Source organism: Aythya ferina (assembly GCF_964211825.1).
Source record: "Aythya ferina genome assembly, chromosome: W".
NCBI classification, from domain to species: Eukaryota; Metazoa; Chordata; class Aves; order Anseriformes; family Anatidae; genus Aythya; species Aythya ferina.
The window spans coordinates 13,786,289-13,799,620 of NC_140313.1; the positions used below are offsets into that span (position 1 = coordinate 13,786,289).

General features: G+C 44.3%; 1 pseudogene across 1 annotated transcript in view; it reads left to right on the forward strand.

Moving 5' to 3' along the window:
* Positions 1-13,332, forward strand: part of LOC311426497 (mitogen-activated protein kinase kinase kinase 1-like) — a 286,004-nt pseudogene that overhangs the window by 12,857 nt on the left and 259,815 nt on the right. Inside the window, exon 9 of the transcript in view lies at positions 720-1,010. The product of the transcript in view is annotated as a mitogen-activated protein kinase kinase kinase 1-like (transcript). The remainder of the gene's footprint in view (positions 1-719; positions 1,011-13,332) is intronic.

The window sequence follows — 13,332 nt, forward strand, 5'->3', positions numbered from 1 at the left end:
AGTTGTTTGTCTGAGTGCTTTTGACCAATAATCTTGTGTGAGATGCTATCCATCCCCGTTAAGTTCGCTATAAAACCTAGGCTATTCGGGTAATAAAATGGAGCATGATCTGACCGTACTAGTGTCTGTCGTGCTTTCGGCCGTTCTTCCTGCAACATATGGCCTCTTATTGAAGGTCCATGTAATAAAATATAGTATTCCTAATTTTGGTCTTAACTGTGCAAGTGTCACATAAATACAAAATTGGCACTTACTGTTACTTAAGTTGGGTTGCAAATAGCCTAAATACTCTCTAGCCTAGAGGTGGGTTCAACTGAGCATGGGTTATACACTTAAAAGAATGGGAGAATGTATGTTGCCTATATTTTTGCTGTAATTTTTGTCTAGCATAGCTGGACCTCGATTTCAGGGTTGTTTACATCAGCATCTAAAAACAAACTCCATACTAAGTAATTAAACCATGGTAAATGAAACTACCCATACTGTCATTCCCCCACATGTCCTAGCAGAGTTTTTGGAGAACTGATGATTCATCATTTATGATGGTTGATTTCTGTCATAGAATTTTTTAAGACTGTATACCCTCTGACATATTTTTGCTGTCAGACTACTTAAAATGATTTTTCACGAGAAACATTTCTTTGCTCTTTTTTGATTGCTCTTCTTAAGTTGTGACATTATTCAATTTGACTCATGTAAGGTTGCTTTTTCCTTGGCAGGTATTTGGAATGGAGTTAGTTGGCTGCTTGTTTTCTCAAAACTGGAATATACGAGAGATGGCACTTAGACGTCTTTCCCATGATGTTAGTGGTGCTCTATTACTGGCTAATGGTGAAAGCACTGGAAATTCTGGAAGTAGCAATGGAAACAACACAAGTGTTGGAGCTCTGGGAGCAGCTAGTGGGTCATCTCAGAACACTACCTCAGAAGATGTCGTGGTTAAATCCTGCTGCAGTGTGCTGTCCATGGTCTGTTCTGACCCTGTCTACAAAGTGTATGTTGCTGCTTTAGTAAGTACCTGTTTACTCATTGTATTCTAGTAATTTCAAAGCTGCTTCATTTTTGAAGGGGAAGGAAAAGGACATGTATGAAGTCAAGAATGCTAATTATTGTTGTTGAGCATCACTGCTGACAACTATTAACTATCATCTGAAAGTTATGTTTTGTTTTATGTTTTGTAACAAAGTTATGTTTTGATTTATACCATCAACTTTTTTCACTTAAAAAAAAAAAAAGCTTGTTTGAGGAAGTGAAGCCTGTGAGTTGAGATTAAGACAGTTTATTAAGACAGGAATAATAATAATAATAATAATAATAATGATAATGATAATGATAATAATGATAATAATAGCTCTTGCTGCACCCCCAGCCTGCCCGCTGGCAGGACAGTGTGAGAAGCTGAAACATCCTTGACTTGGTGTAAGCACTGCTCTGCAACAATTAAAACATCAGCATGTTATCAGCACTCTTCTCATCCTAATCCCAAACACAGCACCCTACCAGCTACTAGGAGGAAAATTAACCCTATCCTAACTGAAACCAGGACACCCATCTGTGGGATTCCTTTGCTCAGGGATCTGGGTGCACTTTTTGGGTAACGCAGACAAATGAGGAAGTCCGATGTGTACCTCAAGGGGTTTTAATGTTGGGTGAGAATAGCCCATGCTTTGAATCGTATGATGGTAATTACTATATAATACTGTATGTCATTACTACTATAATTGCTGTATGTCCTATTAATGGCATAACAGAAACAGTCACTCAAATAACGATGAATGAATTTTGATAGAATTGGACAAACACAGCAGTCTGATGTAATCAGAACGGGCTTCAGCATGTGACAATCCAGCACCATACGCCATCTCTTCTGCCCTAAAAGACTGTTGTGACAGGTGGAGCCCAGTCAGTCACAGATAAAACAAAATCCATGGACATTTTATATACATATATTCATTGGAATGTATTGGAAAGTGTGGGACCTGAGCTTGACATAAATATTATGGAATAAGGAGTGGATATTGTCCTAGTTTTGGCTAGGATAGAGTTAATTTTCCTCCTAGTAGCTGGTAGGGTGCTGTGTTTGGGATTTAGGATGGGAATAATGCTGATAACACACTGATGTTTTAATTGTTGCTGAGCAGTGCTTACACCAAGCCAAGGACTTTTCAGCTTCTCACGCTGTCCTGCCAGCGGGCAGGCTGGGGTTGCACAAAAAGCTGGGAGGGGACAGACCCAGGACATCTGACCCAAATTGGCCAAAGGGGTGTTCCATACCATATGACATCATGCTGAACAATTAATATGGGGTGGTTGGCTGGGGTGGGGGGAACCGACCGCTCAGGGATGGGCATCAGCGGGTGGTGAGCAATTGCATTGTGCATCACGTGTTTGGTACATATTGTTATTATTACTATCATCATTATTATTATTTATTTTTCTGTCCTATTAAACTGTCTTTATCTGAACCCATAAGCTTTTACTTTCTCCCCCCCTCCGATTCTCTCCCCCATCCCATCCCACTGCGGGGGGAGGGTGAGTGAAAGGCTGGGTGGTGCTTTGCTGTCTGCTGGGTTAAACCAAAATAGAGGCTTAGAGACTTGACTCAAAATTGGAGGGAGGGAAGCTCCAAACAATGCTTCAGATTAGAAGAGCAGACCTCTCCCATAACCATGCAGAGGTCTGTCTTTGGTTTAGGGAAAAAAAAATGGAAGGGGTTTTCCCTGCTCAGGACGTGAGGAAGAAGAGACATCCAGACTCAGTTCCTTTCCACTTGATGATTTGAACTGTATCCACAAGGTCAAGTGCTATTTTGAACAGAATTAAACTCATTCACCTAAAGCTATTCTGCTATCCAAAAATGCATTTCAGTTTCAACAGGTTACCTGGAAAAAAGGGCAGTGAGGAGTTTGTGGCCATGCATCTAGGACACTGCCTGAAAGAGGAAAGACCTACGTTTATACCCTTGATCCAAGCACTGCTCATTTTATGTTAAAGCACCATCATATTGAACATGTACTACTTGCAAACCTGAACTTTTCAGAAGCCGTTGTGCTTTTTTGTTGTTTGTTTGTTTGTGGTTTTTTTTTGTTTGTTTTTTTTTCTTTTTTAAATATATAGCTATCTGATTATGAAAGTGAACAGGGTAAAGGAAAAGTATAAAAATGCAGGCTATTTTTTTTTCTCTCCCTACAGATTACTGTAATGCTTTTTCTTTCCTGGAAGGTCAGAATGCAAGTTCATGGGCATATGGACAAGTCCCAGTTACCAGTTGGTAGTGTTATAAATGAGGTCTCAAGTCAATCTGAATTTTGTAATATTTATAAAACAAATATTTCTAAAAGGTATAAAAAGGTAAGTAAACAGTGCTGGGTGTGCGGGGGGAGTCTATGCTCCACCAAAACGCACACACACACATCAAACATTCTAAATACATGTATACAGAACATTGCTTTACATAATAACCTGAGTATGCCTATACATACATACAATCAGGATAGGTAACAAACAATCCTTTAAGTTCCATGAATTAACAGTCTCCATTTTTCCATTCCTTCTGAACAATATATCTCGCTTTAAGTTGTCAAGCAACTCGGTCTTCAGGCCTTATGTATCCCGTTCTTCCCAGATCGAAGAAAAGCATATTCATCTCCTTTTCAAGGCCAATGAGGCCTGGGTCAAAAGGCACGTTCAAGTCAGCAGGGGGCGTAACAGCAAAAGCCTTTGATGGCTGTAGCAGCAGAGAGGCCGATGGCCATGGCGTAGCAGTCGGATCAGTAAAGGAGCCTGCAGCTCCCTCACTATCTGTCAAGCCACACGTTTGTGATTGTGGCTCCACATGGCTCTTTAAGGCCTCAGAGATTGCTCGCCAGGTGCCGAGCAATCCCACTGCAACCTTGTCATTTTTAGTTGCAGAGTCCCACACCTTGACCTCAGTTTGGTCCCATATTTCAGGCTCATAAACTGTCCGATTGTTAATAAGGAGAATAAGCTGTAAGGTTACCAGAACAGTCTTTGTTCCTAAGGACATATGATTCCCCATAATGCGCAACTGCTTACCAGCGAGAGGCAGTTGTGTGCACAGGTCCGCTTCTCTCAGCTCGAGCTTCTCTCCAGCTCCAGTGCGCCTATTTCCAGCAACGAGCTTCCCTGAGCGGTTTGCTGAGTTTGGCCAAACCTATCTTCATGAGGCAATCAAAATGCCTGTTCCCGTCCTGGTCTCCATTCTGCCAGCCTGTTCCTCTTCACTTCTTTTTCCTGCTTCTTTATTGATGTAACTTTTCACCTTGTCTCCTTGCACATGCTCTCTGAGCCCTTGGTCACAATCTGGGCCATAACGTTGGTTTGGTCTGGTTCTCCGGGTCTGAGGGGCTCCTGTTGTCTTGAGGCCTTGCATGTTTGACATTCTTTATCTTGTCCCTTTGTGAACAGTCCTCCTTATCTCAGACCCCTTGGTTAAAGTCCAACCATGAGGTTGTTTTGATCTAGTTCTCGGGGGTCCAAAGGGCTCCTGTTATCTGGAAGTCTAAGCGCAGCACAGGCATAGTACATCACAAATGTAGCACCTATTCATTCTTAATCAATTGCTCTCTAATTTCTAATTCCATGTTTCAATACTCCATATCGCCCTCAGTCAAGTGGCCAAGTAGAAAAAATGAACCACTTAATCAAACAGCAAATTGTGAAATTGGGACAGGAAGCAAATTTGGCTTGGCCTCAGTCCCTTCCCTTAGCCCTTCTGCATATACGAACTAGAGCAAGGGCAAAGGAAGGGCTAAGCCCCTTTGAAATCTTATATGGATGACCCTATGAAATACAAAGAGGAATATCTATGAAAGCTGGGGATGAGATTATGACCTCCTAAATGGTGGCCTTAGGTAAACAGCTCAATGAAATCGGAAAGAATGTGAGTGTGTACTCGGTCTGTCTGGGATGTTACCTTTCCCTGCAGCAGCCCATACAGTGCTGTGCTCTGCACTTGTAGCTAGAACAGCAGTGGTATCACACCAGTGTTGTGTCTGCTGCTGAGCAGACACAATCATATAAGGAGGGGGAGTGAGAGAGCAATTGTGGTGTTTAGCTGCCTAGCACGGTAAAACCACCACAGTCCTTTTTGGCACCCAACGCGGGGCCCCAAGGGTTGAGATAACAATAGAATTGATTAAAACTCTTACAACTAACACACTTACTTCCTAGTCACCATGTTCAGTGTCCTGTTAATAGTGGCTTCTTTGATCGTATGTCATGCAATCCGTGTCATGTTCTCCTTTCTCCTCTATATCCGATCCGAGAATGTGCTACAATCAGTGTTCGTTTTTTTTAATTCGCTGTGCTGCCAAGCACTGGCCTTGAATTTAATCTGGCATTCAGGCTCTGCACTGTTATCATTTGGATCTCATGGAAACTATCTGTTAGAGAATATTCAGAACTATACTGCCTTCCTTTCCTCATCTGGATGTCAGTTTATTAATAATATCAGCAATGGTACCTCCTCCTTCTTTCACACTGGGCTAATTACAACAGTTTTTGAGTATTTTGAATATCCTTGTGTAACCCATATATTGCTATTTCTAATTCTGAATAACGGGTTTCCTCTTCTCTCTAAGATTAGTCGATTGTTTAGAAAGCCTACCCAGGAAAATGTCCCAAAACAGTATGGTGGTGGGTAGCAAGGTGTGTAGGAGTATATAGGCAGGTACCTGTCACGGGTGTCTCCTCCAACAGTTTTGAACTTCACTCCTGAACAAGTGCAAAATCCTAAAAACCTGATAGACTGTTTGAGAGTCGTATGCCCTGACCCTGATAATGCCGGAGAACAACAGCTTGCAGCATTGTGCTGGGTCCTGGCTTACTCCTATCAAACACTGTTTAACATCATCCAGCACCTTGAAGAGAGGGAGGAAGTCTCTGAATCTGATGACCAAGTAACACATGCTGTGGCTGACCCAGAGGACCAACCAACTATGGCATCAGTCTCCCCCATAGTCAAGTCAAAACAATGGAAACGGAAGTCAGCTCATTTAGTAAGGGAAGAAGTCTCTCCTAAGAAGGAGGGAGAAGGGGAAAAGGCATGCACCTCTAAAGCAGAGCCATCACAAAAACAGCAGGAAGAAGAGATGGAAATCATAAAGGAATCAGAAACCACTCAATCCCTATCCCTGAGTGAGGTGCAAGAAATATGAAAGGATTATGGTCGACACCCAGGTCATCTTCACCTGGCTGCTTTGATGCTGGGACACTGGGGCCATTAGCCAACAATTAGAAAGCAATGAAGCCAAGCATCTGGGATCCCTCTCTAGAGAAACGGTAATTGACAAAAGAATTGGGAGAGGGACACGTTCTCAGCCTCTGGAGGCAACTTCTGGCAGCTGTGAAAGAAAGGTATCTCCATAAGGAAGATATTGTATATCAAGTAGGTAAGTTGGCCACTATGGATAAAGGTCTCCAGCATCTGCGGGAATAAGCTGTGCTGGAGATGATTTATAGTGATTTGGACAACGCCCAGACACCTCAAGATGAAGTCCAGTGCACAACATCCATGTGGCGTAAATTTGTGCGGAGTGCACCATCAGCACATGCCAGTACGCTGGTAGCAATTCACTTGGATGAGGGGATGGGACCAACAGTGTATAATCTACCCTGCCAGCTTCAAAAATATGAAGACAATCTCTCTGCTCTGCTACGGGCCTGTGTCTCAGCTGTGGAGAAACTGTCCAAAAGACTTGACCACCTCATAGAATGAGAATATCCCTCCACATCTAGACGGAGTGATATTTCAGCCACTAAGAATCAGTATTTTCCTGCTCAAGGGAGTACCCAGGACGCATACCATGTGGCACCTTGTGGTTTTATCTGCGTGACCACGGGGAAGATATGAGGAAATGGGATGGTGTACCTACTTCAACCCTAGCTGCTCAGGTACGTGAACTGAAAGGAAATACAGCAGCAAGAAGAGGGGCTCCTAAGAAAACCGCTGCTTCATTTTCTGTTGGGCAGTTCCCCAGAGGCAGTAGAAGGGCTGATGTTATTCTTGACCCTGATGAAGGGACCTCTGCTTCTCATTTGCAAGAATTAAGTGGCAGACGCTCCAACCAGGATTAGAGGGGCCCTGCCTCTGGCCAGCCAGAAGAGAGGGATAACTGGATTTATTGGACTGTGTGGATCCGATGGCCTGGCACGTCGGAACCACAAGAATACAAAGCTCTAGTGGACACTGGCGCACAGCGTACTGTAATGCCATCAGGTTACCAAGGGACAGAACTCATCTGTATCTCTGGAGTGACAGGGGGATCCCAACAACTAACTGTATTGGAAGCTGAAGTGAGTCTAACTGGGAATGAGTGGCAAAAGCATCCCATTGTGACTGGCCCAGAGGCTCCATGCATCCTTGGCATAGACTACCTCAAGAGAGGGTACTTCAAGGATCCAAAAGGGTACCAGTGGGCTTTTGGCATAGCTGCTTTGAGCACAGAGAAGATTAGGCAGCTGTCTACCCTGCCTGGCCTTTCAGAAGACCCTTCTGGTGGAGGATTGCTGAAGGTTGAAGAACAACAGGTACCAATCGCTACCACAAGGGTGTAGTGACCAAGGGAATTGCTACCACAAGATTGCCCCTGGGGTGGAAACACAGCCCTACCATTTGCCACGGACTGATCCAGTCTGCACTGGAACAAAGGGGAGCTCCTGAACGCCTGCAGTACACTGATGACATCCTCGTGTGGGGCAACACAGCAGAAGAAGTTTTTGAGAAAGGGAAGAAAGTAATCCAAACTCTCCTGAAAGCTGGTTTTGCCATCAAGGGACCTGCACAGGAAATCCAGTTCTTGGGGGTAAAATGGCAGGATGGACGTCACCATATTCTGATGGATGTGATCAATAAAATAACGGCAATGTCTCCGCCAAGTAGCAAAAAAGAAATGCAAGCTTTCCTAGGCCTTGTGGGATTCTGGAGAATTCATGTTCCAGGCTATAGTCAGATCATGGACTGGCCAGAAGGTAGAGATTTCAGAATGCCGACAGAAGAGGTAACCCGTGCTGAAGAGGCACCACCATACAATGAGTTGCCAGAAGACAGAAAGCAGTATGTGTTGTTTACTGACAGATCCTGCCGTGTGGTAGGAAGCCATCGGAAAGGGAAAGCTGCTGTGTGGAGTCCCACACGATGAGTTGTGGTGGCCATGGAAGGGGAAGACGAGTCGAGTCAGTATGCAGAAGTAAAAGCCATACAACTAGCCCTAGAGATTGCCGAAAGAGAAAAATGGCCAGTACTGTATCTCTACACTGACTCATGGATGGTGACAAATGCTCTGTGGTGGTGGCTGCGGCAATGGAAACAGAGCAACTGGCAGCGCAGATGTAAACCTATCTGGCTGCTACCTGTGGCAAGATATTGCTGCCCGGGTAGAAAACCTGGATGTTAAAGTACGTCATGTAGATGCCCACATGCCCAAGAGTCGTGCTACTGAAGAACATCAGAACAACGAAGAAGTGGATCAAACTTCGAAAATTGAAGTGGCTCAGGTGGACCTAGACTGGGAATGTAAGGGTGAGCTGTTTGTAGCTCGATGGGCCCATGAAACATCAGGACATCTGGGGAGGGATGTCACATACAGATGGGCTCGTGATCGAGGGGTGGACCTGGCCTTTGAGGCCATCACACAGGTTACCCATGAGTGTGAGACCTGTGCTGCAATCAAGAAAGCCATGAAGGTAAAATCTCCCTGGAACAGGGGGAGGTGCCTTGGGTTTCGATATGTTGAGGCTTAGCAAATTGAGCACTCCCAGAAACCCGCCAAGGCAAATGGTACATACTCACCATGGTAGAAGCAATTACTGGGTGGCTGGAAACATACCCTGTAAACCATGCCATGGCCCGAAACACTATCTTGGGCCTGGAAAGACAAGTGCTGTGGCAATATGGTACACAAGAGAGAACTGAGTGTGAGAATTGAGTCTGACAATTGGAGTAATTTCCGAAACAATCTTGTCACCTCCTGGGCCAAGAGGCATGGTATTGAGTGGGTGTATCACATCCCTTATCACCCACAAGCCTCTGGGAAGGTTGAGAGGTACAATGGATTGTTAAAGACTATGTTACGAGCATTAGGTGCTGGGACGTGGAAACAATGGGACATAAATCTACCAGAAGCCACTTGGCTAGTTAACAACAGGGGGTCTGACAGCTGTGCTGGTCCTGCCGAAACAAAACCCCTACACTCGGTGAAAGGAGCTAAAGTCCCCGTAGTGCATGTAGGAAAGTGGATGGGGAAGGCAGTGTGGGTTGCTCCTGCCTCGGGAAAAGGCAAACCCACTCGTGGGATTGTCTTCGCCCAAGGACCAGGGTATACCTGGTGGGTCATGCAAAAGAATGGGGATATCAAGTGCGTGCCTCAAGGAGATTTAACCTTGAGAGAAAACTAATCTGTAATCTAAGTTATGTGTTGTAGGAAGACGCTGCAGGATCAATGACAGGTCAGCTTCACAAGGAACTGGGCAAGTGCAACAAGGACTTGAGCTAAGCTGGTGCTGGCGTCCAGACATCCAACTCCAGCTACCCTGTGACCACTTTGGCAGATGAAGACCAAATCGTCAACAGTTCTTATGAACATTTTCTGAGAAAGACCTATAGAATGAAAAGATATACCTGCCTATTAATCTGTTAAAGGACAAGGAATAATGGTGATGAGAATACTTATATGCTAAAGTATCGGGATCTGAGTGTGACACAAATGTTATGGAATAAGGGGTGGAGGTTGTACTGGGTCTGGCTGGGATGTTAACTTTCCCTGCAGCAGCCCATACAATGCTGTGCTCTGCACTTGTAGCTAGAACAGCAGTGTTATCACACCAGTGTTGTGCCTGCTGCTGAGCAGTGCTGGCACAGCATCAGGACTCACTCTAACCCTCCTAGGGGGTGGGCAAAAAAGGTGAGAAAGAAACATCACCAGGGCAGCTGACCTAAACCAACCAAAGGGATATTCCATACCATATGATGTCACACTCAGCAATAAAAGGTGGAAACAGGAAGAAGAGGGGAGGGGTGGGCTCTCATTGCGAAAACTTCTGTCCTCCTGAACACTGGCTACGTGCGTTGAGGCCCTGCTTCAAGGACGTGGTCAAGCATCGCTCATTTGTGGGAAGTAAAGAGTAATTTCTTTCCTCTGCACTTCCAGTCTTTTTTTTTTTCCTTTCCCCCTCCCTTTTCCCCTTTCCCCTTTTTTTTCCTTTCGTTAAATTGCTTAGTTAATAATAATCTTTCCTTAATAATTATTTTTTTATTTTTTTCCTTTGATTAAATTATCCTTATCTCAACCCGTGAGTTGTTCTTTGCTTTACTTCTTCCCCTCCTCATCTAAGGAGGGGGAGTGAGAGAGCAGTTGTGGTGTTTAGCTGCCTAACACAGTAAAACCACCACAGAGTGGGATTTGGGGTAGAGGGTTAGATGGACCAGTGCACAATATACAACCTGGAGATTATGTGTATGTAAAGTCTCTTACAGAGAAGAGCTTGGAACCTCAGTGGGAAAGACCGTTCCAGGTCACAGCAATCAGAATCAAGGAGCAGAATGCCTGGATCCATCACACCAGAGTGAAAAAGGCACCCAAGACCCCATGGAAGGTTACTCAGGTGCGACCTGGAAGGTTACATTTCTCACGGTCTTAATGGTATCATTGGTCAAGGAAACTGAACAGTGGGTGCACAATACCTATGTGAAACTCACCCAGGCAGTGAGTGACAGTTTCAACCTTTCTGAGTGTTGGGTATGCACACTGCTGCCTAGAGGAAACCTAGAATTCCCCATATGGGGCATACCTAGTATGAATTGGACATTGACCTTTGCGCAACCAAGAAACGGAACACGTCCATTTGGCGAGGATGATTGTGAACGTCTAGGGAAGAGATTTGAACTACTCCACAAGACCATGTTAACATACACACCAGATGCTTAAACGATAAAAACCCATGCATAGGTACAGGTCCACTTAGTTATTTATCCCTGGAACCTGACAACTGTAATATGGCAGAATATGTAGGAACTTTTAATTTTGCAAGCTACAAAAAGGATTCTATTGGCTATGTGGAGATGGACATGCTAGAAAAAGCTTACCCTTAAATTGGAAGGGTCATTGTATCAGGGGCTATCTTAGCCCTAGAGGGGATACATTCACTGAACCACCTCCAGGAATAGTCCGGACCTTATGGAGACAAACACAGACTGTTTTGAATAACCCCCTTGTGATAAGACCCACGGGATTCCACAGTTTTGTAAGGTGGTTGATTCCATCCCTGGGAATAAGTGAATTAGAAAAAGCTGTTGTAAATATCTCAGCCACATTAGAAATTATTGAAAATGCCACAGCCGATGCTCTTTCAGCATTACAGGAAGAAATCTCCTCCCTACACAAAGTAATGCTTCAGAATAGGATGGGATTAGATATACTTTTAGCCAAGGAGGAAGGATTGTGTACAGTCATAAACCAAACTTGCTGTGTATGTGTTAACAAACAAAAACAGATTGAGACTGACCTAGGGAAGATTTGGGAAAAGAATGAAATTTTGCATGCAATAACTCAGGCTAATACATCCTGGGGATTTACAGACTTGGTAGAAAAATTAACTTCCTGGTTGCCAAACCTAACCTAGCTGAAACAGTTGTTTATCACAATAATCGTGGTCGTGGTTTCACCCATGGTTCTTTGCATAGTGATCCGATGTACCTTATGATGTTACCTTATGATGTTTTAAGAGTACAAGAAACTCCTACAGCAAGAGGAAAAAGAACCAACTCAGACAGAAACTGGTGTCTAATAGATATTTTGAAAGAGTAATAGAGAAACACTATGTTGAACCTAGTAAAAGAATTTACTAACTTTTTAGAAAAGGAGGGACTGAGAGAGAGAGTTAGGAGAATCTTATCAAGTAGCAATATAGGGCTGATGGCATTAAACTAGGATGCTACTTCCTGTTTTTGTTATCTATGGTACATTGTGCAAATTAACTACAGCAAGAATCCCTGGGCCCCTTACCAAGGTCAGTCTCCTAATAAGAGTGTGAGCTTATCTTAAGAAACTGGTCCTGCAGATGGACAAGAGCCAAGGAGCAACTGAGTCTGCGCCAAGACAAGAGGTCAACTAGGGGTGATGAGGAAGAGGCATCAATCTTCATCCCCACGACCACCAATAGAATACATTGCACAAGCGCAGATGGGAGGAGATTATGGAAGTCACTCCTTGGAACTAGTTTTAATATGAAGTGGAGACAGGTTATGAATATGTATGGGCGTATTGTAAAACCTCATGTATATGTAACTCTTTACTGCATATAACCAAGGCAAGTTGCCACATCAGGTGCACACGATTTTGGTGGGACTACCCCCCCGTGCTGCCCAGCACTGAATAAACATACCTACTTTAGTGACTTGTGGAGTCCGTTTTCCACAAGTCACTGCACTAATGGAAGCTATGGCCTATGGAAGACTCTGCTGAAACAGATTCTGGGCCAGACCTGTAGCCCATGGAGAGGAGACCACGCAGGAGCAGGTGACCTGGCAGGAGCTGCTGCCCATGGGCAACCCAGGTTGGAGCAGTTTTCTCCTGAGGGATGGATCCCATGGTACAGACCCATATCTGGAGCAATTCTTGAAGAGCTGCTGCCTGTGGGAAGCCCATGCCGGATCAGTTCACCAAGGACTGCATCTTGTGAGAGGGATCCCACAGCACAGGAGATGAGTGACTGAGAAGGAGCGGTGGCAAAGAAGCGCTAGACTCCCCATTCCCCCGTGCCACTCGGGGGGAGGAGGTGGAAGAGGGTTGATGGGGGGGAAGGTGCTTTTGGTTTCCTTCCTTTGTTTCTCACTTCTCTAGCTTGTTAGTAATAGGCAATAAATCTTACTATCTCCCTATGCTGAGGCTGTTGTGCCTGTCACAATAATTACTGTGTGATCTCCCTGTCCTTATCTCAACCCTTGAGCCCTTTTCATCGTATTTTCTCCCCGTTCTTCTCTGAGGAGGGGGAATGAGATCTCAGCTGCCCATCTGAGTAAAACCACCACACCTATAGTTTACATACCAGGTTATGGTGCTGTGCTGTTAAGCATAGCTTTTGTGCAAGTCCGATCTACAATTTTGCTGTTCTTAACGTTTGAGGGAAATCGTTATTATTTTACCTGCATATTACATTTGTCACTCTTCCCTTTATAACATCAGGTGGAATAGTAGCATGTACTTTAAGTGTTACCCAGAGTACCTTAAAGTTTGTTTGGAGTTGGTGCTGAATAATTCTGAAAATGAAATGGCAAACATGGTGTAGATGCATGAAAATCTTTACAAGTAAAGA